Source organism: Anas platyrhynchos, chromosome 28, assembly GCF_047663525.1.
Source record: "Anas platyrhynchos isolate ZD024472 breed Pekin duck chromosome 28, IASCAAS_PekinDuck_T2T, whole genome shotgun sequence".
In the NCBI taxonomy this organism is placed as follows: Eukaryota; Metazoa; Chordata; class Aves; order Anseriformes; family Anatidae; genus Anas; species Anas platyrhynchos.
The window spans coordinates 556,037-580,784 of NC_092614.1; the positions used below are offsets into that span (position 1 = coordinate 556,037).

Consider the following 24,748-nt stretch of genomic DNA (forward strand, 5'->3'; position numbering starts at 1 on the left):
TCATCATGGATAGAAATGAATGGCCGGAATTCAAGCTGGTATTTGTCCAGTCGGCACTTGTCATAACTGACAGGGATGATGAAAATAAGGCACTTTGTACATATCGAGAAATTGAGGGCTTCTGAAATGGTTTTATTCCCTCGTTTTTAGTCATTGAAAAGTGGGTAGATCATTAATTTCCTGTCCCGGAATAAGCAACTGCTCTGAACATGTGGAAGGTTTCATACATATATTTGTAACACAAACATACACTTGTGCTCTTGGACGGATGATTGCCATTTGACCTAATATTCTTACCTTAATGCGCCAAGGTCTTTATTAAACCATTACTTAGGCATTACTTGTATGGACTGCGGGTCACGGGCAAAATTCTCAGTGAAGTCAGAATAATTACTAAATAAAACTGAATAAAGACTTCAGGATTTGGCCCATTCTTTGTGACCTTGGAATTGCTCTCCGAGGAAATTCTGGCAGGTAAAGAGAATTGGATTTATATTCTGATGTATGAAATTCTGGTCGTCTAGCCTTAACAGAAAACTGACTGTACGTTTGTTCAAATTTATGGGGCTAACTAAAGAATTTGTAAATGATTTTTTTCATTATTTTCCGGAGGAAGAAAAGCTGAGGGAGGTAAAAGATGACTATTAGAAAATTATTGGTCACCTGAAAACATGTTTTTTTTTTTTGTTTGTTTGTTTTTTAACCACTGAAAGCATGTTAAAAAGAGATTGGATTAAACGAAAAAAAAAAAAAACTTTTTTAAGCAAGTTGATTTTATTAATTGCTGCCTTATGCAATGCTGCCAAAATGAGCTTAACGGTTTTCTGGTTATCTGCTAGAAAAAAAGGAACTTGATATAAGTCTATTTTATTTATAAAATAGAAAATCTTGGGAAGCTGGAAGGTGCTTCTAGACACAGGAGCATGTACGTGCGTAGTACAGCCGAGTGCCCTTTGAAAAATAATTGCAGAATTCATTCGTCCGAAGTGCAGCAGCTTCTTATTACTGTCGACTACTCGAGCACCCCTTAAAGTGTGACTGTTTCACATTAAATGAGTTACAGAAACAATCTGGCTAATTTTCTCTAAAAGGTTGCAGTGTATTTCCAGAACACTCAAATTTTATTATTTCAGCCTAATCCTGCAGGTTCCCAATAGGGCGAAGCTGCAGCCGCCCGAAGAGGCACAGTGGGACCCGGCCCTGCAGGGGACTGGATCAGCACCAGCTTCTGAAATCCCCGTGTCCAGGGGCTCTCGGGCAGCTCCCCAGGGACAAGGGGTGCCTCTCGAGTCCTCTGCCTCGCTCCCCTCCTGCTGCTGCTTGCCAGCCTTCCCCTGGAGCCCCACACAGGTGAGCTGGCCCTGGGGGAAGGCAGGTGGACTGTGCTGCTGTGAAGTCACGGGAGAACCTTGTTTCCCTGGCATTTCACATGCCCTACTATATATTTTTTATTCTGGCCCACCCTTTTCTTCTTTCCCCCCCATATTATTCCTTAAACAAAAGCAGCGAAGGGCAGTTTTGGGGGACTTTGCAGGCAGGTTCAGGGAGCGCTCGCCGCTGGCCGAAGCAGGGGCTCTTCCTGCCCCGGTGCTGCGCTGTGGCTGCTCGCAGCTCTGGTCCCTGCGGGGCTCGGTGCACCCGGTGCCTTTCTGGACTCGGTGCAGACCCCTGTGCTGGCAGCGGCTGGAGAAGGGGTCCAGGAGCCATCTCGTGGCCGTGGTGCCGAGCCGCAGCCACCTCGCTTTGCTCCGAAGGTGGGAGCTCAAGGAGAGGCGAGAGAGGGGGGACCGCGTTCAAATATAAATCAAAACCATCAGTCACTGGGAATCCAGAGAAAGTGGCACGGGATATAAATAGAGGCTATAACTGCAGTGACAACCAGGGCTGCAGTTGTAAATACTCATTATCTTTCTTAATATGACACCGTGTGGATCGGGAGAGCTTGGGAAATTACAAACGGAGGAAAAAAATTAAAACCGGGCGTTTTTAATCAGGCGTTTTTAAACCTAAAATCTCTGTCCAGCTTTTCTGTAACACAATAAAAAGCCCCCCCATTTATATTTGTTATTAATATATATTAACTTAGCACCCTGTCTCCTCCCTAAAGCTGAGTGAAAGCCCCAAAGACATCTGTTTGCATACATTGTGTGTCAGGCAACATCAGATCTGAATAGAATTTATCTAAATTTTATATGCATGGCTTGATGTAAATTGAAATAAATTGTACGGCATACTCTGCGTGGACATATTGGTTTTTCCGTCACTGCTTGAACTTTTAACCTCGGGGTTTGAGCCGGTCACACGCTGACCCGTCTGAACTCTGCTGGTAGAGCCAAGTCTGGAAGGATGACCTTGCAGCCATGGCAACCCCGAAAGATAGTCCAGGCCTCCTCCATCCTCCCCTTCCCCCAGCCCTTAAAACCTCAGACAAATTGGTTGTATTCGGCAGCAGCTCGGGCAGTTCATCCCGCGCCCCATCTCCCAAGGATGCAAAAAGTTTTGTTCTCCCCGAGACTCCTCGTGGTGTCCGCAGCTGGTGCAAGGGCACGAGAAGGGGGATGGCTGCTGGCACCGCGGCACGGCTGGGGCCCTGTTCTGCCTCTGCCGGGTCGCTTCTCTGCTCCCCCTCGTGCTTCGGTTTCCCCATGGGTCACGTAGCAGGAAAGCACACTGACTGCTTTTTAAAGCTTTGAGGGTCCCAGGCAATAAACGTGAGGTACTTGTTTGTGGTGCATCTGTATATAAAGTGGTGATGGTTATTGCTGCTTACCTGGCCCGTGTCAAATTCCTTTAAAGCTAGCTGGCGGCAAGCTTTGCTACGACCCTTCTCAGAGCTCAAACAGGAGCGGGCCTTTGCAAACAGCATTCTAGCTCCGAGCTGACATCCTGGGCTCAAAACATGCAGTGAAACTCCCAGAACTGTACTGCCGCCTCTTCCCTGTTGCCATCCAACTCAAACAGTGCATTTTGAGTTTTACGGCTATCAAATGCTGAATTTATTTCTTCATTTCCCAGAATTTCCAGAGAGCTGCAGAGTGCTTTCCTGTTGAAATGGGCAACCAGCAATCCGGGCAGCTGCCGAGTGGTGTTTGTGCGCACACGTTCTGCACGCAGGAGTAATTTCTGCTCCAGTTGGAGTTGTGCACTTGCACCGTATGTAGTATGTTATTGTAGATGTATTTATTGCATTATGTGTACACATAACGCTGTAGGGTACGTGCAGGAAAGCACGTGCCAGGGCGCACAGGCAGGGGCCAGCTGCTCTGGGTTAATTGCTGAGGTGCCACGGGTGTGGAGGCTGGGAGACCGCACATTCGATTGCTGCTCTGTGCTGTGCCTCCTACTCCCCAGTGGCCATTTGGGTAATTCACTTCTGTGCCACGACTCTTCCTTGTGCTCCGGAGGAAAGGAAAAGGCTTTCTGTGGCTGTGAGTGGTGCCCAGCACCATGGGGCCAGATCTGGGTGAAGGGCATCTGCCCCAGCAGCATCAGTCAGTCTCCAGACTGTAAAAGGTCTTGTGCCGGTAGGGCTGGGTGGGGAAGGCCAGTTGACTGGAGTTAATCTTCTTCCCTTTATCATTCTCGTGAAGCCCCTGTCGTCTTGTGTCCCAGAAGAGGTCTTGATTCAGCTTTTTTGAACTTGAGAAATGCCGGTGTTTGCTGTTGGAAGTTATTTTAAAAATAATTATGCAGTCTCTCTCTGTAATCTCCAGAACAGAAAATGATTTGTCATCAGTACCACGCGTAAGCATATGCTTAATTGCTTTCCTGCGTTTAGGTGTCTAAAGGGCCTGACTGCGAGTTCTGGAGACCTCAGAACAGCTGTGGAAATACTCACTTGCTCTAAACAATGAAAATACAAATAGGAGTGGCATTATCTACTGGGTCAAAGGCCTTGGGGGTAATGTTGATCCTCATCCCAGCCGCAGAGGTGCCTCAAGAGAGCTGAACTCACAAGAGCTCTGCTTTTGTGGCTGCAGTGCTGCCCTTGAAGACACGGCCCAATCCTCCGCAGCACTGCCATCCCAGGGGGAGCCCAGGAACGGCAGTCCCATACCTGCACAGCTCCTGGGGGGGGGAAATAGGACCGAGAGGTTCTGCAGGTACCAGAATAGGGAGTAAGGAGCGGAGTGCGTGTTTTCAGCTTGTATGTGATTCTGCTTCACCTGCAAGACAACCTCTTTGTGCCTTCCCTCTGCATCAGATTTGTTCATCTGTGGACACGGTGTGCCACGTTTTAAAGTTTTATAGTGTCTGAAGTACCCTGGGAACCTTGAGTGGAAAGTGCTGGCACTTTGCTTGCTTCTCTTCCCTACCTGGGCCAAATTGCCAAGTTCCAGTGATGTGTGGTATCTTCCAGACAACAGAACTTACAGATAATTTATTTAATAAATGCAGCTTAAAAAAATAATAATTCTGCTTCTAGCTAACTGAGAGTAACTCGTATTTCATCATTACAAAGCAATAAGCAGGCTATAGATCCCTGTTTATGGCCTATTCTATCAGTATGACTTCATTGTCTTATTTTTAAAAATTGTTGTTATAACCCTATTATTATGAGTTAATAGATGTAGGGCTGTAACCGTAATGTAAAACAACTTTTGCAAATCAGCTGCGAGCTGTGTGACTGAGACCTTTTTTATGCAAGGAGCGCAGGAGGAGATCACTGGTCCTCTGCTGATGTCTGGTGCCACACGGGGCTGGGAGCGTCAGCGGCTGCGTCCCCGCGCAAGTAGGCTGCATGAGAGGCTTCCAGTACAGGACTGAACCCCCGGCAGCTCCTCAATACTCTTTCCTTTTATATCTGTTGTGAACAAAATCTTACTCGTCGGCATGCAGGAAAGCAGAAGCGCGCTCAGGAAGGCACACGCTGTTTGTATTTGGGGGCCTTCAAGGTTTCTGTAAGAGAAGTGCAATGCAAGGGAACTCGTAGCAGCACAGTGTGGGTGCATGCTGCTCCCAGGGCTTCACGAGCTGGGAGCGGGAGGAAGGCAGAGCCCCTGGCTGTTCGCTTTGTCCCTTACCTTTTCAGCTGGAGATATACTAGCAATTGCTTATAGAGGGAAGCAGCAGACATAGAAACAGCCTGGCAATTAATGTTACAGCTCCACATTGGTAAAATTTGTTTTTTAAAGTTATTTGCTTTGCCCAATGTATTTTTAATGCACTAAAATGTGATAATAAGTACATAACTATTACAAGAGGCTATTGTAAAGCAGGCTGGGATGTGGGTTGTAAAACATCAGGACTATTTTGTGCAAAAACTCCCTTTGTAGATGCTTCATACCAAGAAAAGCCTTTTCTGCTTTCACCGTAGTTGGATGCATGTCTGAAATGTGCTCTTAGCAAGGAAACAGAGCTGTTGGGAGTGGGCAAGATCCTGTGTGATGCTCTTCTGAGAAGCATCAGAGCACTTTGTGCTCTTTTTCTCGTGTGCAGAAGGTAGAATCTCTGCCTGGTTTACTTCTGGTTGTCTTTTTTGTTCTTTAGTGGCTGTTTTTCTACATCTTAACCTTACTCTGACTGGCGGGTTAGTTCTTATCAGCTGTTTGGACGATGCTGGAGCATGATGTTTTTCTGAAGCTTGGCACCTCACGGCTCTGGATACAAGCAGATACATGGCACAAAACCTCAGACTTCTTTTAAGGCTTGTGGCAATGTAGCGGTGCTGGGGCAGGCTCCTCACCCGGACAGTGCAGGCATTGCCTCCTGGTGCTGGCTTGGCATTGGTGTCGCTGACCTCTCCACTTGGCAGCTGGTGCAAGTTAGGAATCACATGTATTTCTTTGCATACCCTTATTTTTGTGAATCTGTTGTCTATGCCCAAGACAGATGGTTATTTTGGCTGTGACAGTGCAGGAGCCAATGCTGAGCACACCAGCCATGGCTGCTTTCGCTCTTGCAGTGTTGCTGGTGGACTAGGTAGCAATTATTTCTATTTTGCAGAGTGAGTGGAGGACTAGGAATTGAATCAGAGAAACTGAGTTATGTTAAATTAAATCCTTAAATGCACTGTAGTCCCTAACGCATGGCATGCCTGGGCCAGTGGGCTATGCCACCTGCCCTTTATTTCATGTGTATTTTTCCTGTGTGTACCACATAGACCTAATTAGTGCACAGTCCTGTGCGTAATTTCTTGCACACTTAGTTTGCTGACATCCAGCACTTGGTGCAAACATGCACTGTTGCTCAGTGAATCTTTGCTTCCATCTCTTTTCTCTGTAGCCGCCATCTGAGTAAGTGAGAGGCGAGTAGCTTCTGGCTAACGGTTTCTGCTTTTATAAATTAGAGCATGAAATTACAGCTGGTGGCTAGGAACGCTAAATTTGGGGTGAGAGAGAAGTCTCGCCCTGTGTCCTTATTTTATTATGCTCCTTTGTCGCATTGGTTGAGGAGCCCTTCTTCGTATGGTTGCTCCTAATGTCAAATTTTTACCTGATTAGTTTCCATAATTTTACTCAATTTTAGCCCAGCTGAAATGCGGATACAGGCCTGTTTTCTTTGGTTGGCATTAAGCAGAGCACTGGTTGCTATTTGCACATTAATATCTGTATGCAACAAAGTGAGTTTTGTGGGTTACAGCTGAGCACCCTCCCCTGTCCTCATAGGGTTTGTCTCACAGAAGGGAGAACATTTGCTCAGAATATCCAGCTCAGCATCGTTTCCTCTGTCAGATTCCTGACGTTACTACTTCTCTTTTGGCCAGCTCCTTACCCTCCCTCTTTCCTTTCAGATTCCATTAAAATGTGGAATTGGTTTTAAAACTTGCCAATTCCCAGTCCTTGGGACTCAAAGCTGTGGACTCCTGCATATTTTAGGTGGACGAAAGAGAGAAACAAGGGGAGAAAGATGGGAACTATTACCTCTGACCTATTGAGATCCAGGTTCAAACGTATAAAACATGGTGGGTTTGTTGCCAGCAGGGAGCTGTTGGTGGTAAAAACCCAGCCCTGTGGGGTTGAGACGGAGACTCAGGGTGCCTGATGGAGAACCCCGTGATTCTCTTTGACTCCTCTGGAGTAGCGCGGTCCGTGCGAGCTGGGTGCGAGGGATGTTCTGGAGCACCCCGCCTGAAGCTACAGCGGGAGGAGGCCAGAGGCAGGCACCTTCTCCAGAACGTGCCCATCTTTGACTGAGGCTGAGGCGATGCAGGTCTCTGCTGGCTCCCTGGGCATTTCCTTCAATACCTTGCAGATCTGCACTAAGATGTTCCATCGCCAAAGGACTGGAGGTTCGGGGGTTGCTCAGCAAGCTGAAGTACAGTACTTTTACTGCAGCGCACACCCCCAGCAGGCAGCCAGCTCTTTCTTCCCAGCAGGGTCTGAATAAACCCCTCACTCTAACTGAGTAGCTCAGAGGCCCTAGGGTGAGGAATTTGGGTAGTGGGGTTTTTGGGTTTTGGAAATCAACGTTCGTGTGCCAGTGGATCGGGCGGTGGGTCTGACTTTGACTCGGAAAGTCTGACATCCCGCGAGTAAAACACGCTCATTCTGGCACTGCGCGGGTGCGGGAGCGATGTGAATTGGGTTTCTGTCCTTATTGTTACTGTGTGAATGCGGGGAGCAGGGAGGGGGTGGGGGAACCAGAGCTCTGCATCATTTTCTTTGCTGTTTGCAAACCCCTCTGAATAGTGAAAAACAATGCGATTAATTTTCTCTAGCGCAATCATGCATAGATTTAATAAGCATCCAAAGGTAGGATCCATCTGTAAAGTACGCACTGCATGCTAAATTACTTCTCTTCTGCAATTTTTTTTCTTTCCAAACCTTAATTAATTGAAGAAAAAAAAAATTGTTTATTAAAGTGGGAACAGGCTAGGCTCTGTCTCTGCATCTCTGGTTCAAAAGTTCATACAATTCCCTGAAGGCTCATCTGTGTGTGTGTGTGTGTGTGTGTTTGCAGTTGGGTGTGTGCGCGCACATCTCTCTCACTCGCAGTCTTTCTCTCTCTCTGGTAGGAGACAGATGCCCAGAAAGGTGGTGTACTTTAAACAAAGGTTTCTTGTTTTTCCTGGAGGTATCTTAACTTGGTAGGGCACTTCCTTCTCTCCCACCACTGCTTGTCCTTTATCCCTCTTGGCTCAGAAAGGCAAAGTCACATCCAGTGCGTATCTTAAAGCATCGTAAGTGAATAAACAGTGATAAGAGACGGAGGATGGGAAGTTGATTCCACAGGTGGACCCACGGTTGGAAGCACCCGTGTGTGCGTGAGAGCAACGAACAAACAAACAGGCTCCTGTGAAAGGACAGGGGTTCGGGCACGCAAGGCACACGTGGGAAAAATATCAGTCCGTGAGTAGAGCTGTGCCTGGTGAGGACATCAGGGAGAGGGCAGCGTGTGCAGTGCCCAAACCCTAACTACGCCGCCGTCTCTCTGTTGCCCTCTCCTTGAGTCCCTGCCTGCGTCCCCATCTCTGTCAGACTCCTTAGGGTCAGCGTCCAGCCCTGCTACGCTGCGTCCCCAACAGGCACCGTCTCCGGCTCATCTCGCCTGGCTGTCCCCTCCTGGGGCGGCCGCGTCCCTTCCCGCTGCCATCCCACACCCGTGTGCTGGCCGGCACGGCTGGCCTGCTGCCCTCCTGCATCGCCCCCACGAGTTTGCCATTTTTTTCACGCTCTCTGATGTAGCATCATGGGCTGGGAAACCTGGTCTGCGCTGGTTTGCTCTCACCTGGTAAGAGCAGGAGGGCAGGGGGCTGCAGGAGGAGAAGCGCAAACCCCAGCGCGAGATGCAGCTCGGCTCGGTGCAGCCGTACAAATGGCAGCTGCAGCGCGGCCGGGGGGCTCTGCGTGGTGCTCCTTGCGTGCTACCAGAGGTGTTTGGGTCAGGGCGAGGATCACCAGCCCTCCAGCAGCTGCACGCAGAGCCCGGGCTGCACGCAGGTGAGGCGGGTGGGGAGCATCTCAGCACTGGGGACGGTGATGGCCGAGACCCCGTGCGAAGGCTGGGAGGGAAAATGCCAAAAGGTGACGCAGGAGCACAACAGCCCCTGTCAGAAGGGGGAGCCGGGGCGGGACCGGTGTCACAGCCAAGTGGCACCTGCCCCTGTCCCGGGTGTGCCCCTGCAGCTCCTGAGAGCAGAGGGGGAGATGGGGTGGGCACGGCCGTCCTCCCAGCACAGCGGCAGCCCCGGCTTCTCCGTTCACGACAGGGAGTGAGTGCCCTTCCCGGAAGAGTGGAGGCTCACTCAGCTTACCGTAAAGACCTGCGACAGTTTCAGATGAGGGCACTAGAGTGCACCGTATATTTGGATTGTAAACAGAAAGCAAATACTCTTTTTTTTTTTCTAATAGCTGTATCTGGTGATGTGGGTGAAGTGGCACAAACACTTTATCTGATGCGGTTAAATTTATGCTCAGTCAGATGAGATTTTTCAGGTTTTGATTTCCATGTCCGATCCATTTAAAGTTCTATTTATTGCCGGAGTACTTTAATTTGAAATAATGGCATGATTTTTATTTTATTATTTTCATGTTGACAGTTGGCCAAGGACTCAGAACCACATGCCACAGATGGCAAGTGTAGCGTTGTGTTGGAATATACAAGTCCTCCAGAATAAAAATTGCAGCTGGACTTTATAAGCCACCTGGATGAGTGATTTGAGAAAGGAGGAATTACTGTTTCACTTCTCCAATAAATTTAAAAGAATTTTTAAAATAATTGCCATTTGCTTAGCAGAATTTAACAGTGCATATGTCTGTGCTCAGTAGCACCTTTATGTGGTCCGTTTCAAGCCGGTGCTGAGTTCTGAAAACCTTGCTCCAACTGTTATCCCAAGCATTCAGAAACCCGTGAGATTATTTTTTTTAATGGTCTTTCCTCTCTTGGATTCAAGTTTCCTGTCCTTTCCCACAAACAAGGGGACGAGGAATTTGGGAGGAGTGTGAACTGAAAGTTGAGATTCTCCTGCGATTGTATTACTCCAGTTGTTGGGATTCCTGGAATATTCCAAATACAACATCTTCAAGAAATTAGCAAGAGCTGCTTGTCCTGTCTCTAAAGGTCACGCGTCCAGCAGCAGCAGGAGTGTTTTCCCTTGGAAACATCTAGCAAAGCCTTTCGGGGTCTGAAGAAGGAGAAGTCGAGGGGTGGACTTGCACAGGGAAGAGAACTGAGCATTTGTTGTTTTGTTTGCTTGCTTTTTAATTGGAGCCAGGAAGGACGGCACCACGGGAGGGTTTGGATATGCCGGGCACCCGCCGAGAGCCTGCCCTGCTGCCCCCCTGCACCCAGTGCCGAGGGCACCCGGCCGTGTCTGCTGCCCTGCGCCCCAGGGGCCGCGGCCGCCCCGGCCCCCTCCCCACCACCGCAGCCGGGTGCTGGCGCTGGGAATTGCTGGTTAGGGCCGGGGGTGGTGAGAGAAGGGGGGAGCGCCGAGGCCGGTGGCTGTAATCATCCTAGTTGCTGTCTATTTCCTCAGACTAATAGCAGAGCGATCAGAGTCGGGGAGTTCAAACAGAGGTTATCTTTCCCAGGTACCATCTCGCCCAACGAGAATTTGATTTTTTTCTATAGGACTTTACTCCATTAGATTAATGAAATTTCAATGAGAGCCTGGCGCCCCCTGAAGCTTTGTTAACAAAACAAATGGTGATTCTGTAGGTGTGACAGCTTGCTAGGAGAGTTACGAGAAGGTGAATACATCCTCGCAATCCACTCAGCCTGCAACACATTGATCTCTATTTAAAGCACCAATCGGATTTTTGTTAATTATAAATGATTGATCTGCAGTTTCCCCCACTCCCACTGCCACGACCACCCGCCCTTCTCGTCTTACATGTGCCGTTCCCCCTCCCTCAGCCCCCAACACAGGCACACTTGTAACTTCTTTGCATGCTGCGTGTGGAGCTTTTTTGTTTCAAAGACAGCCATAGAAGGCAAATTGCAGCAACACCCAATGGCAGTGCTCTGTCTTTACTGTTGCTGTCAGCAGTTTCATTGCAAACCCCATGTTTTTCATGGTTTATCAGCTGAACGTTAAAGCTAACTCTGTGCTGGGCATATTTTACAGGTTTAACAAAAATAAAATAAAAGCCCTTTGAAACAAACTAAGGTGCAGTAATTAAAGCAGGGAAAATACATTTGGCTTCTACAGGGTTCTGATTTTAAATCTATAGGAGCTGGGAAATTGAACTGCCATTCTTAAATCACCATTTTAAACCCGGGGTTTTATAGGGGTCACAGCGGCGCGTGATCCTACATTCGGAGCGAGGAAGAGCCGGTGCCCGCTCGGAGACGAGGGCGCAGCCGCCTCTCGTTTCACCCATGGAGCGAGAGGGCTGAAGTCTCTTTTGGCTCTCGTTTATTCTGGTAAAGTTGCTCCGGGTTCTAGCAAAGCTCAGGAGAGCAGCCCAGACTCTGACCACTTCTCAAGAGCATTATCTGGCTGCTGACGCCTCCGAAATGCAGCAGAGTCCTTGCCTTGCTCCCAGGCTGCTCGCGAGGGCTGGAGGTGGCCAACGGTGGCCAGGGCTGGCCGGGCGCTGTGGGGTGGCCCTGAGCCACCCTGAGACCCCCCGGGAGGCTCCAGTAGATCCATGGGCACTGCCCATCTCCTGGGGAGGTGGTTCCACTTCCAGGGCACCGCAGCTCTAGGGCTTCTGTCATCCCCACATTGTCCCTGTTCATGATTTTTATTTTTGCTGTGTCTTTCTGCAGCTAGCTTGGTTTGATTGCTGGCAGGGAGGAGGAGGAGGGTGGTTGCAGCTCATGTTCCCTTTCCTCTGCCGGTTCCCTCTCAGGATGGGGATAAACCTGCACAGGAGCCCGGGAAGGTGCCACGGCACCGCTTGGGACCTGTCCTGTGCCCAAGCCCTTGTGCTCCGAACCCCCTGTTAGGGTTGCTTTGGTGCGTGGGGTGTGTGTGTGTGGTGTTCAACTCTCTTCTTAAATGCTTGGAAAAAGCAAAGACAAAAAAAGGGAGCTATGGTTTCTGTGGCCTTTTTTTCATGAGAACATGCGAAAATCTCATCATCTTCTCTCATATCCTCCAAAAGCTCTGCGATGCTCTGCGTGCCTGGAGCCTGACCAAGCCCACCAGCCCAAACGGCAGGTTTCACAATTGTGCTTCATAAAGGTCGGACAACAAATGAGTAACTTAAACTAACGCAGCAACGTTTACCATAATAGTGATATGGATGGTGGAAGGTGTTATTAAAGATGTCCCCCATGAGATACTTAGTCGGGGAGAGTCTGAATTAAATGTGCCATTTTTATTACTTAACGCTCAGATAACAACCGGAGCACGTGCACCTAATTCTGCTTCGCCCCCGGACCCCCCTGCCCGGTGCAGACCCAGCCCCGGTCCGGCACCGGCGCGGCTCCAGCAGCCGCAGGTAGGGCCCTGCCGCGGGGCCGAGCGCTGGCGCCTCCGCTCGCCGTGGCTGGATCACGTGCTCCAGCCTTCAGAAAAGACACACAAGTGTTTGACATTTATTTCTGTAATTAGGAACTAAATTCTGCCTCTACTGATGATGATAAAAAGGTGTTTAATAGTCTGCTCTCCTTTGGAAGGCAGCAGAGGAGCTTTTCAAAAGACTCGGAAACAAGAGGGAAAAACCGTATATTCTGCAGAAATGTTATATAGCTGGCTCAGAGGTTTCAGTACCGAGCTCTAATCAGCAATGATGTGAGAAAACAGTTGATTGTGCTGAATTATCAAATGTCTAAGATTTCAAGTATATTAAAGAGTTGATTTTAAAATATATTTAATTCTTTTCCTGTTGGCTTTTTGAATAGCCTAACGAATGATTTTCATTAGTGGGGCTGTAATTTATGTGGTCCCAGTGGGCTCTACCAAGGTTAAATAATTTAAAGAAATAAAACCCTTATCTGATGTAATATAGCTAATGAAGTATATTAGATACTTTGCGCCGGTGCCGTGTGAAATAGATCTCTGAAGCAAAACAGCAGCCTTGTGTGAGGACACAAATCACAACATAAATATCCAAATGCAGCAAGATGCTGCAAATTTTTAAAGATACGCCATAAAACGAGATTAACACAGGGATGCAGCCCCTGTTCTCCTGAATTACAAAGGGATATCATGGGATTGCAAGCGACATTCACATAAATAAAAAATCAATTCTTAATGATGAGGCAGGCTTGTTTTAGCGCATTACCCAGGTTAAATGGGAGCACACAGAAACAGCAAGTCCTATAAGACTAGTGGAATCATTGTATATTAATATGATTTAGAGAGCCGCATACCTCGATGGAATAATTGTTATTATATCTATACAGCCAGATGGCACTTGGTGTAAACAGCCATCGAGTACCTCCGGCACAAGTGCTGTCAGTGGATCTTTCAGGTGTTCGCTCTGCATCCCTTTCACTCATCTCACCGCTGCAATCTGCGCTCCTCTTTTTGGAAAAATGCTCCAAGTCTGCTGAGTAGATGCATTTTTCAGGCGTCATCGACTTAGTCTCCCGTTCCCTTTTTTAAAAATTGAAACAAATTTTTTAATTAAAAAAATCTCTGCAATAAATGCTTCCTAGAGAAACTTGCAGAGCATGAATTTTGCCTCTGCTGGGTGGCACAGTGAATAAAGACAGGGAATTCACTGCTGCCTGTTTTTGTTTTACACGTTTACGATGACAGATGTTTTAAAAGCCCTTTCAGCTGAAGAGCTTTGGTCTTTTTTCTTTCCTTGCTTTCTTCACAAAAATACAAAAAATGCACATTCAAAAACTTAATTAGCTTACTTAAAAAAATGAATATTAAGAAATCAAGACTTAAATTGAGAAGGTTCATATTAATATTAGTAACAGTGCATTTAAGCTAGCCAAGTTGGGGTTTGTATGGCTTTTATTTTAGTACATTTTAGCATTGCTGTGTTGTTGGTGGTGGTTTTTGTTTGTTTTCTCTGGGATTTTAAAATGTGCAGTGCTTTACAGGCAGAGGTTGCGAAGGGGTTGTTTTATTTTCCTTCATCCTGTGCCTCCTGCACTCTCTCTGGCTTTTATCCGTGCCCCGAAAGATTCTGTTCTGGTGTCTGAGAACACCGGGTCAAACCTCGTGCTCTTTCCCATCTCGGGTGGCTGAAATATTGCACAAACTATTTCATACCTCGTGCATAGTCTGCTACAGGAATAATTCATTTAAATTCAGTTGCCGAGTTCTTCTGGTCTGTCGGAGTTCATCTGAGCCTGTAACTCTGCGCTTCTTTGCCCAGCTGAACCGCTTGTATTTATTGCAGCTGGCCTTGGGACACTTGTGGCAGGAAATGGGGTCTCCCATGTGGAAAGGACATATGTGCTCCATACACAGAGACAGGGTATTTTATTTTTATATCCACTGCGATGAGGGTGGATTGCAAGGAAAGGACCCCTTTCCTGATAGTTTATCTATAGATCAATACAGGATCTTGTCTGTAATGCAGCGAACTCGCGCTGCCAAGGCTGTATCCAGATGGACGTTTTACATCTGGGCTCTTTGTTCAGCACTCAGCGAAGTCACTTTTTGCCTGGATTTTGTAGTTATTCTGTGAAATAGCCAGGGCTTGAGAGGGCTCTGCCAAGAGAATCACAGGAAGAAAATCGGAGATAGAGACTGATGTTTTCTGCCGATACCGCAGTGTTGGGAAAGCGCCCGCGCGCTTGTGACCCTGGTCAGCCGCGCAGGGCTATTGTTCCAGTGATGGAAGGGACTGTCAGGGGTGAAATATGGGCCAGCGTGGCTGGCTTTCCTGTTTGAGGGAAACAGGAAAAAAACAACCCACGGCCGAGAAGAAAAGTGAAGCCCCTTTTTAATACTATTTACATCTTCGCTTACTTGTAGATCATTTTTTTCCTGTGTGTCTGAGAAGCTTTTATTGAATTCCATCCTTCAGCTGAAGGGAGAAGAAAAATCCCACTGCTTAGGAGGGGATGTCGTTGTTCTTTCTCTTCTGGTTTCTTTAGATAAGGGAATGGTTCTCAGGGATCTCTTAAAGATGTTTGTGTGTGCTCTGCAATGAGCTCTTACTTAAAACTAATTCATTCCCTCCTCCCAGTATTTCTCTTCATTAGATGAACAGATCCTCAGCTGTTGTAAATTGTCATAACTTCATTATGGGGTTTGGGCAATTTACACCAGCTGAAAATCTGCCTGGGAGACTTGTGCCTGGAGGGAGAAGGCACAATTCTGTGCGTGGCACTTTGACCCTGGCATTACAAATGTCCTGGATGCCTGTGATATGTTACCCTGCTTGCCTCATATATTACTGAACTTCAGCAGGAGGACAAGACGAAAGGCTTTTGGTCTTCATTTTGAATTTCTGAGTATTCTCCCTTTTGTTTCATTATCACTAGAGGACGTTTTGTCTCTTATCCTTATGTTTAAGGAAGAACGCTTTGTAGTAAAGCGCTTTTTAGACTGCCGGCCAGGGGAGGGTGGCAAGGCTGTGATTCCCGGCTCCTCGGCATCCTTGGGCAGGAGTCAACTGAGGCACGGAGCAGCTGGCCCCAGGTCAGGACGGGAACGTAGAGCCAGAAACAAGAAATAAGCAAACTGCCCCCTGCCCTTGTCTGGAGCCCCCTCTGCCCCTGCCCGAGAGCGGAGCACAGAAGGGGAGGTGGGGGCTGCCGCGGGGGAGCTGCCGCAGGGCTGCCGAGTGCGTGCTGCTGCTCTTGGAGGGTTTTGGGGAGGGGCTGGGCACTGCAAAATCTCCCCGCAGAGGTGAGGCTTTTAGTTTAGGTGGAAAAGGTGAGACCTCACACCACCGGTGTCTTCACTCCGTGAGATTTCTCCCTTGAGGTTTAGTTGCTCTCAAAGTTTTCAGAGGAAGGTGCTCTGTATTGGCAGGGCGGGTTAAAGCGTTTTGTCCACAGGAACTTTCCCCTGCTTACTAAGACTATAGAGCTGTTGTTTTTTTTCTCTTTCTTTCTTTTTCTTTCAGGTGCTTGTTGTGTTTATTAAGGTGTTGCTCGCCCAGCACAGAGCCGGGTCCCTCGGCTCTGCTACCCGCAAGCCTGGCTCGCACGACCCGTCCTGAGCCTGTCTGAGCAATGCCAGCCTGCAACTTCTGTGGCCGCAATTGCAGCAAAACATTTAAGCAGATGCTTAAAACAGCCTTTACTTAACAAATTAAGTCAGCAGGGCTTAACCATGTGTGTAAGTACTTTTTGAATGGGATTGTGTTTTTAAAGAGTCAGAGCCTCCATCTATTAAAGGCAAGCCTACGCGCTCCTGCGCTGTTCTGCCGATGCACGTGCTTTGAAGGCATGTGGAGGCACTGGTCCCAGAATGCCTTCAGAGGAAGTAAACAAATTGTGCCAACATAAAACAGATCTGTTCTGTTCTAACTCACCTTAGAAGTATGTACTAATATAATAATTGTAATCTAGTTCAAATAATTCACAGCAGGAGTTACACTATGCAAAAACCCATTTCTGGACCAAAGCTTTTCAGGAGAGGGTTCACTGGTAGATCAGATGCACGTCAGATCCCTGGGCTGTTGGAAACACCACAGATCCGCTGCCATCGCCTTACTGAATGGAAAACAGCAGCTCCATCAGCAGCAGGCAGCCCTACTGTCACGTCTGGGCTCAGTGAAGGAAAATGTAGTTAAAGAAGAGGTAGGGTTTCTTTTTTAAAGCTTCCAAAGGCTAGAGAACAATCACTTAAGATTTCCATAAAAAAAAATAAAATCCGTCCAAAATCCTGAAATAGTTTTATTTGCTTTTAAGTCTCTCCAAAGCATCTGTGCGATTCAGCCACTCAAACCACTTGACTCTTTACACATGCCTCCCCCTTTTCGCTCTGATTATACCTCTCCATGTGCTCAAGGGGAGGAAACTACTGTTAATTTCAATGAAATTAACTTACATTGTTGTTTTGCTGCTCAGTAATAATTTTTACGTAGTGCCCCAGGGGCACCTCTGTTCCCTGTTATAAGATGTCACAATCTCGGGGATACAGCATTGCTGTTCAGCTTGACTTCTCATTTCTGTTGCCTGGAGCTGTGCTGCTCTCAGGAAACCGTATCGTATAAATCGAGGCATCTCTGGGCATTGTATACACATATATAATTTATCTATTTTTTTAAATATTTTATGTATACTTTTAAAAGCTGTGTGTTGCTATTGTGTTTTTCTCACCTCCAATTATTTTTGGAGGTGCCCGAGGGCCAAATTTAGCTCGGTTTTCCACTGCAGCCAGACTGAAGTGAGCAGGGTTGCAGCAGTACCACCAAGCACAGAATCTGCCCCAGAATAGCAGTTGAGCTGTGTAACAGCCTGGGTTGTTTTCTAGAGGAACTTTGGGACGCTACATGACGGCATGGAACAACGGAGGGAAAGGATGCTTCATGGCGGTGGCAGTGGACAGGACCTATAAGGATCTGAGCGCAGCGTCTGGCGTAGCAACGAATTCTGCATGTGCAAATTATCTTTATGCCTCTGTCCCCACCTGCAAAATGAGGTTCATTATCTTCTGTTTAAAATATAATCTCCTCTGAATATAGACAGCCTTTTTCAACGTGTACATAAAACACGCTGCGTGATAGGACCCTGCTCTGCGGGGACTTCCACTTCCATACTGATATTATTTATATATTGGAGTTTTTATAAGACAGTTGAAGGACTCTAGAGATTAACCATCCTTTTGTGCGATATCTGATATTGCATTTTCTGTCATGCAGCATGTTGACAGTCCTTTAGTTCTTAGTAAGCAAGGGCCATGTGAGCAGCAACGCGTACCTACCGAGGTATATTCTTTGGCTCCAAAAGGGGCAGCCCAAAAGGAGGAATGCAATAAATTGTCCCAGTCAATTTTAGCCAAGAGGCTGTGAATGAAGGAGTGCATCACACAACTGGCAGCCTGAACTGCATGGCACTGCTAACCGAGCAAACACCCAGCCACAGAGCCCAGTCGCTCGCGTCCAGTTTCTGAATCCGTTCATCGTGGTGTGTGCCACCCCCTCGTATGGTGCCGTTAAATCAGCTTGAAATGCTGATGTGCATTTGTATGCTAAAGGAGCAGGAAGCCAGAGCTATACTGGACGGCAGGGGGGAGGACTCGGTTCTTTTAAACCAGTTTGGTATCAGAAAAATCAGTTTCCAACTGAGGTTAACTATCCCTGTTTAACTACATCTGATACCGTGCCCATGCCTGGGTGGAGTCTGTGGTGCTTTGTATAATGCTAACAGCTAATAATTTGTATTTGATTGCTTTTTGGTATTTGTGTTGCACTTTATTGTGCCTTTCAAATCTTTTAGTCAGGAAAAAAACGACAACTTAGATGAATCTTTGGCAATGTGTTTGAACAAGTAGTCATTGCCTTTCCTTCATCGATAAAACGAGGGGGGAAGATAATTACTGCATTTTTTACAGGGATCCTAGGAATCGGTAGGTGAATGGCTTGTGGTGAGGGCTGTGGAGTTAATGCTTGTTCAGCTCTCTCTATAAAAGGTCATGCAGCTCACTTTGTATAAACATATTGCAAATATTTAGTTAAAGCAAGAATGCTTGTAAAAAAGCAACTGGATGTTTTTAGTTTCTCTTGTCCTCCAGTGTGTGTGTGTGTATCTGTTCTCTACGAAGGAGGCCGTAAAAATTTGACAGGCTTGTCTTCTTCGAGGGACGTAGCTGATGCAATGGGTAACAGTCACTCACCTGTCCCGGCCAGGCACAGAAATTAATTCAGGAGCCAGACAGATAGGTCTGGTCCAGGGAGATGTGTTTATCAAGTGTATGCTTAGCTTCATATGCTTCTTCTGCAAAGGTTGCTGAGTTATATCTTTTTCCTCGTTCAGTCAGAAAAAGTTACAGGCTTTGCATTGAAGTATTTGGTATTTTGGCTTTGGTGCAATTGCTGGTTCTGGGTCCCAAATAATAATTCGGTATTTATCCCATCTTTGAGGACGGGTGCAGTGGTAAGTTTGTGAAACAGTTTCTCAAAAACAACAAAAAAGCCCAATCGCTCAGGCTAGTGGAATCCCAGCAGAGAAAATGTGTGCCTGGTTGCTCTAAAAACGATTGAAGCACTGTTGAAGCAGTGACCGAGGCTTGCCAGGCATGGGGGCTGGCACCGGGGCCCTGTTCAGAGAGAGGGCAGCTCTTTCCTTAAACTGGGGGATTCCTCCCCATTTTTGCCAGTGATGTTCTGTGAGACTGCAGCAGCTCTTCCGAACAATTCAGTTGCTCCACAGTGAAACGGAGCCACCCTCCTCACGGGCTTCTAACCGTGCTGACCAAAACGGGTACACATCGGCTCTGCCCACGCGAGGCGCAGAGGCACGAGAGGTCCTGCCATGTGCCCAGGGCCGCGGGGGTCTCCATGGCAGAGGGGGGCTCGGGCCCGGCCACCCCAGTTCCAGTCTGGTGCTCGCCCCAGCAGACCGTGCTTCCTATCAGCTAGGTTCAAGCTGCTCATGCGAGGCCACGCTGAATTCCAGGTGCTGATGAATTGCTTTCTTTCCAGCAGCACAAAATACACACTTAGGCAGAGTATGGGTGACTGGGTCTGTGGAAACTTCTGGAGCTGGAGTAACTCTAAAGCAACCTCTGACAGACCGTAATGCTTAAAGATGCCCTGCTGGCACTGTTAAATATTAATCCAGCTGTATTTCTTAGTGTCGGCAGTTAAACCACCTGCAAGGGCTGCCAGCCACAGGTGTGCTGCCCTGCAGCAGGTGAGGAGCGAGGGGGGAGCCGTGGTGACATTCCTGTCCCAGTGACTTCAGCTGGGGTGACCCCAGGGCCTCGGCCCTGGCTGTGCTTCTGTTCGTTGCCCCGCAGGAATTTGCGCCTGGAGAGATTAAACCAGGAGAAACGTTAACTGCACCCTTTCCTCCCTTAAAATGCCAGAAACTTGTCATCTCGATACTTGCTTTGATCCGGCTCTCCTGAGGGAAGCGATGTTGGTGCGCACGCCCCAGCCGCCCGCGTGCTGCGTCCTGGCCTTCACTGACCGTGAACCTCCCGGCCGACATCAGCCAAAGCCAGCAGAAGTTGTTAAAAGGAGTTCGGCTCTCACCGTGCCTGTGAAACTCTGGTAGGGAGGAGGGAACCCAAAGTGCCGTGGTGCAGGGCCTGCAGCCGCCAGGCTCAGGGGGCTGCCTGCACCCAGCCTCCAGCGCCCGCGCCTCCCTTCGGGCTCAAGCGGTGGTGCGGGAGCTGGTGGGAAGCTCTCTGCAGCAAGGGCTCTTCCCGTGAAAACCTCCCCTCCTGTCAAAATTGTCGGGTTTTGTTTTCAAATGGAAGACTAAAAAGTTTTGGTTGGGGAATTGGTAGGACAGAGCACAAATAGCCCAGGTTGTAGTCCTCGGTCCTGGTGGGTGTGTTTTGTTTTCTATTAACTCCAGATTTTTTTTTATTAAAATAAAACTTTGCAAGCAAGAAAAACTGCTTCTTCCCTTCCAGCAATAAAGCTCGATGCTACTTTTTAAAAAATAAAATGGATCTTTCTGGCAAATAGTTCATAGCATGGATTAATCTTTGTATTAAAAGCAGGAGAGGTAAATGGCCAGATGTTTCATTTCCAAACAGGTCACAGTGCAAGAGCAGTAAACTTCTTCATGTGAAATTTCATGCGGTTTGCTAGCGCGCGGCCTTGCTGCCAGCGTGCGACAGCTGCATCGATCCAATTCGGAGCTGTTACTGTCTGCTGGATCAATGATCAGCAAAGTAAAAAGTCACTTAGTGCCCATGACACAGGCTGTATCGTTAGGACCTATCGTGTCAAGGAGCCTGGTTTTATTAACTCTGTAATTACCTGTTAAGCCAAATCAGCCAATTTTATTGCACATTTTCTCCTACCTGGGCGGGGACCTTTGCCTCCCTATTAGAGCCCTGAGCATCCCCTCATTTTTCTCTGCTTCCTCTGGGGTCCCGTGCGTTATTCGCCGTTACCGTGGCCAGGGACACGACGAGCTCTGCACCTCCCTCCTTGCCCAAGAGCTTGCACATCGGAGCTGGGCTCTGGGGACGTGCCCGGCCGCCCCGGGCCGAGCTCCTGGCCCTTTCTGGAAGCAGGTTTCCAGCGAGCCCGTGGTGCCGCCCAGCACGGTGGATGCCTTTCCCCTGGACTGAAGCCTGAGGATGGGGTTTGAGCAAAGCCGGGTGATGGGAGAAGAAGAAAGTTTGCAGCAGGCTGCTTGCTGTACAGCGCCTTCGCCATGCTCTTCACCTGGAGAGCCCAGAGAGTAGGGGAGGAGCAGTGGAAATAGGGCTGTGTTTTGGTGTCTCTTGGCCCCCAAGCCTGGTTATCATCATTTCCTTATTCAGGCATTCTTTTTAGCATCTTCTTTTCTTCAGCTGCACAGGAGGAGGCTGGGTAGGGAGTCCATTATCCTGGGTGAAGGAGATTGCTGCTCTGACCAGCAGGCAAACCTCTCCCTTGAATTTCTGCGCAGGTTCTTGGGAAGTTGAGCCACAGCGCGGCTGTGTGTAGGACAGGGATAACAGCACCTCGGCTCGTGGGGGACTGCGAGGGAGAAGACGTAAATGACTGCAAAGTGCTCAGACAGCACCGGCAGTGCTCTGGGCCGTAATGGAGACCATGGAAATACACAGGAGAGAATCGTGATATTGGTTAGCTCACTAATCCTTGCTCTTAACTGTCCCAGCAGAGCCCTACCGTATGGTCTGGGGGGGACAGATCAGGGGGTTGTCCACTGGCGTAGCCTTGGAAACTACAATTCGCTCGGAGGGCAGGTTGTTGAGTAAAAGGGACTGTTTAAGGAATCCATCCAGGGGAATTCACTAGCTTATTATCAAGTATAGCATCTAGAAAATCAGATATTTTTATCGCTAATCTGTGCTTTGGGCATTTGAGAGGACAGAGGAGCTGCAGGCCTGCTGTCATTTATGGATGAGCTAATTCTTGCTGTGCTGAAATTAGATGTTAAAGTAGTCCCGGCTCATACCCAGCATGCATGCAGAATTCCTGTTATGGAGCCAGCTGTGCAGATAGAAAATCTGGGAGACCAGAATTAAATTTCTTGTTCGGACCCAAGAGATTGGAGCAAGAGCCTGCAAACAGCCCTCGCCGTGACGGGCAGCCACATCAGAATATTACGCACTTGATCTTTCGCTGGGTGCTCTGGCCTGGCAAAAAATGACGGATCTGGCAATGCTGAGAAAATCTCGTTAGGGGGCTGGTGGTTTGGTCCAGCTCCCGCGCTGGGAGCACCCAGGTCTGGGACTGTGCTAGTGCGGGCAGGGGAGGCGGGCAGGCGCCACAAAGGGCTTCAGCAGGTGGAGAGCTGCGGGTGCTGGAGCCATGCAGCCCCCATCAGTGTGGGGCTGCGGGAGGCTGGACGTGCCCCACTGCCCCTTGATCTCTTTCAGCAGCATCACCAGCTATCTTTTGTCTTGTGCTGCCCATGTCCTCTCACGACAGCAATTCTCTTGGCGCTGGGAGCGGTGTTTGTGGAAATCCCCGTGGCCACTTGATGCAAGAGTGCCCTGACACCACGTGGAAATATCTGTGTGGGTCCTGAGCCCAGCTCTGTCGCTGGCTGGTTGTGCCTTGCAGGACGGGATCCAGGGCCTTCAGTAGAGGTTGCTCACAACTTGCTGGCTATTACGTTCACTTTGGTGCATAGCTGAGATACAAAACAAGCAGGTGAGCAGTCATGTGGCAGTTTCCCTTTGGACAGCTGAGGAAGAAAGGCACGAGTCATCCTCTGCTGCTGGGGAAATGGCTGCCCACCAGCGACCCCAAGTCCATCAGATAGAGCTCGTTGCTCCTAAAGCTCCAGAAGGTTTCTCTGGGACTCCCCTCTCTGATTTTGGGCTGAGGGGCTGGAGGCACCCGGTCTCTGTGGCTGCAGGGGCTGAGCAGCCCCTGGCCGAGCCGGGTGAGGCTGCGCCAGCGCTGAGCAAACTTCGTGTAGAGTGCGGCCCTCGCTGCCCACCCCTGAGTGTTTACTCTGTGCATGTTTTAGTGCTGCCGGGGTCATTGCCACTGACCCAGGGACTAGTCTATCTAGCACTAATGTCAAGAGACTGACATCCATAAAAAATTAACAAACTCCCGTTTACCTACAGACCATTTCTTGTCTCGGAGTCGGCATGGGAAGAAGGCAAGAGCAACAGAGGCAGAATGCCAAAAGGATGTCCCGTGCCAAAAACAGTGCACGCACTCCCTAGGAAAAGTGAAAACTTTCAAAGATCATTTAAAGAGCTCCTGCCTTAACTGCAGGCTGGGATTTATTTTTTAAGTCAAGCGTGTCTGTGCTTTGCTGGAGAGCAATCTGGAAATTAAGGAGAAATGCAATAAAGACCTGGGAAAGGCACCTTCGTGCAGCGAAGCTCCAAGCTTTCCTGTGCTGCTGCTTGTGCCAGCAGGTGGGCTGCGTCCTGCCAGGTGCCACGCAGGCGTCTGCAGGATCCAGCCCTAACGCTGCCTTCCTCGGGGACTTGGCTCCTGCCTCCAGCACTTCAGCCTCCAACCCATACCAGGGCTGGGAGCGTGAGGGGAGAGAAGCGACTGGCCCCGGGCAACAGGAGCGGGAGCGCATCGGTGCCATCGCTCCTCGGGCACGGGGCCACACGAGGGCCAGAGCGGGTCGGGCTGTGCCCCCAGGGGGCTGGGATGGGGCAGGCACCGCTGTGACCCAGTGGGAAGCCCCCGTGGGGCGATTCTGTGCTGGGGCCTCTCCTTTGCCCTTCCTTTTTGGGTCGCTGCCATTCTGCGCCCAGGCTCTTCTCCAGGGTCTGCAGCCCCCTATCCCTGACGAGCGAATGCATGCTGGGGGCTCCTCGCACTCCCCTCGCCCTGTGGCCACCTTCCTGGGGCCGGACCCCCGGGAGCCCCCACCCTGTCCCTCGGCACCCAGCTCCCACGGCCACCCCAGCCCCCCCAGCTTCCCTCTGCCCGGCCTTAATGGGCTCCTCCGCGCGGGGGGAGGCTGCAGCAGGGCCGCGTTTGTCGAGTGCTCTCAATGGTCTGTAACGTGCAAGCAAATCTCAGCTATAATGTAAAGCGTAATAAGCAGTTTGCAGGCTATGAATCTGCAATTAAAACAGTTATAGTTAATTTAAATAGTAGAAAATGAGGTTGATTTAATGCTTATTGATTTGGTAATGGGCACCGGCTGCATGTGACCAACTGACTCTGGGTCACAGCGGCTCTCGTAAAATCACATCGTTCTTTACAGTTTATTTACCCCCCACACCCGTGTCGCCTGCATCTTCTCATCCCCCCTCCTGACAATTAAATACACCCAGTTGTTAGGCGACGTGACCCTACTGCCGTTTATAGATGGCTGATAGCCATCAGAGGGTCCCCGACCCCCTGGGCTTTGCATCCAGCCCCTGCATTAATAACGACGGCTGCGCCTGGTGTAAAGCCCTTCCCTGCATATAAATGGTGGCCAGGCTGCGCGCACCGTCTAGCCAACAGCAATGCTAAAAATGACCATGTTCAACATTAAAGCGGTGTGTTTTTAATTAAAATTGATTTTGGACTAAGTCTCTAACTAGTGTTTCTAATGGCTGCCATTTTTTTTCCTGATTGCGAAAACTCGAAGTTTAAAAATAAAGAAAGCAGAGAGGGCGAAACGCTGCTAGAGAAGGGGAGATCGGGTGAGGCTGGGCTAAGCAGAGCAGCTGCTTTGGATTTACAGTGTCAGAGCCTAATCAGATAGAAATGCTCTGCTTTTGTTACTCAGGCACGCATTCTGCCCTTTTTCAAGTTTTTACATCGTTTAGGTGCCCTGCTTTCTGCTCCTGGGAGAGGTATTTGTTTGGCTGTGTGAGTTCATGTATCAAAACCACAGATCTGATGTTGCAATGTTATTTCTCTTTTTATTAATTAAT

General features: G+C 48.8%; 1 protein-coding gene and 1 long non-coding RNA gene across 6 annotated transcripts in view; both read left to right on the forward strand.

Moving 5' to 3' along the window:
* SKAP1 (src kinase associated phosphoprotein 1) overlaps positions 1–24,748 on the forward strand; it is a 142,956-nt gene that overhangs the window by 46,126 nt on the left and 72,082 nt on the right. The window lies entirely within an intron of this gene.
* LOC119714172 (uncharacterized) lies at positions 15,323–19,804 on the forward strand. Its single transcript, XR_005261275.2, has 3 exons — positions 15,323–15,448; positions 15,879–17,401; positions 19,790–19,804. It is a non-coding gene; the product is annotated as an uncharacterized lncRNA (long non-coding RNA).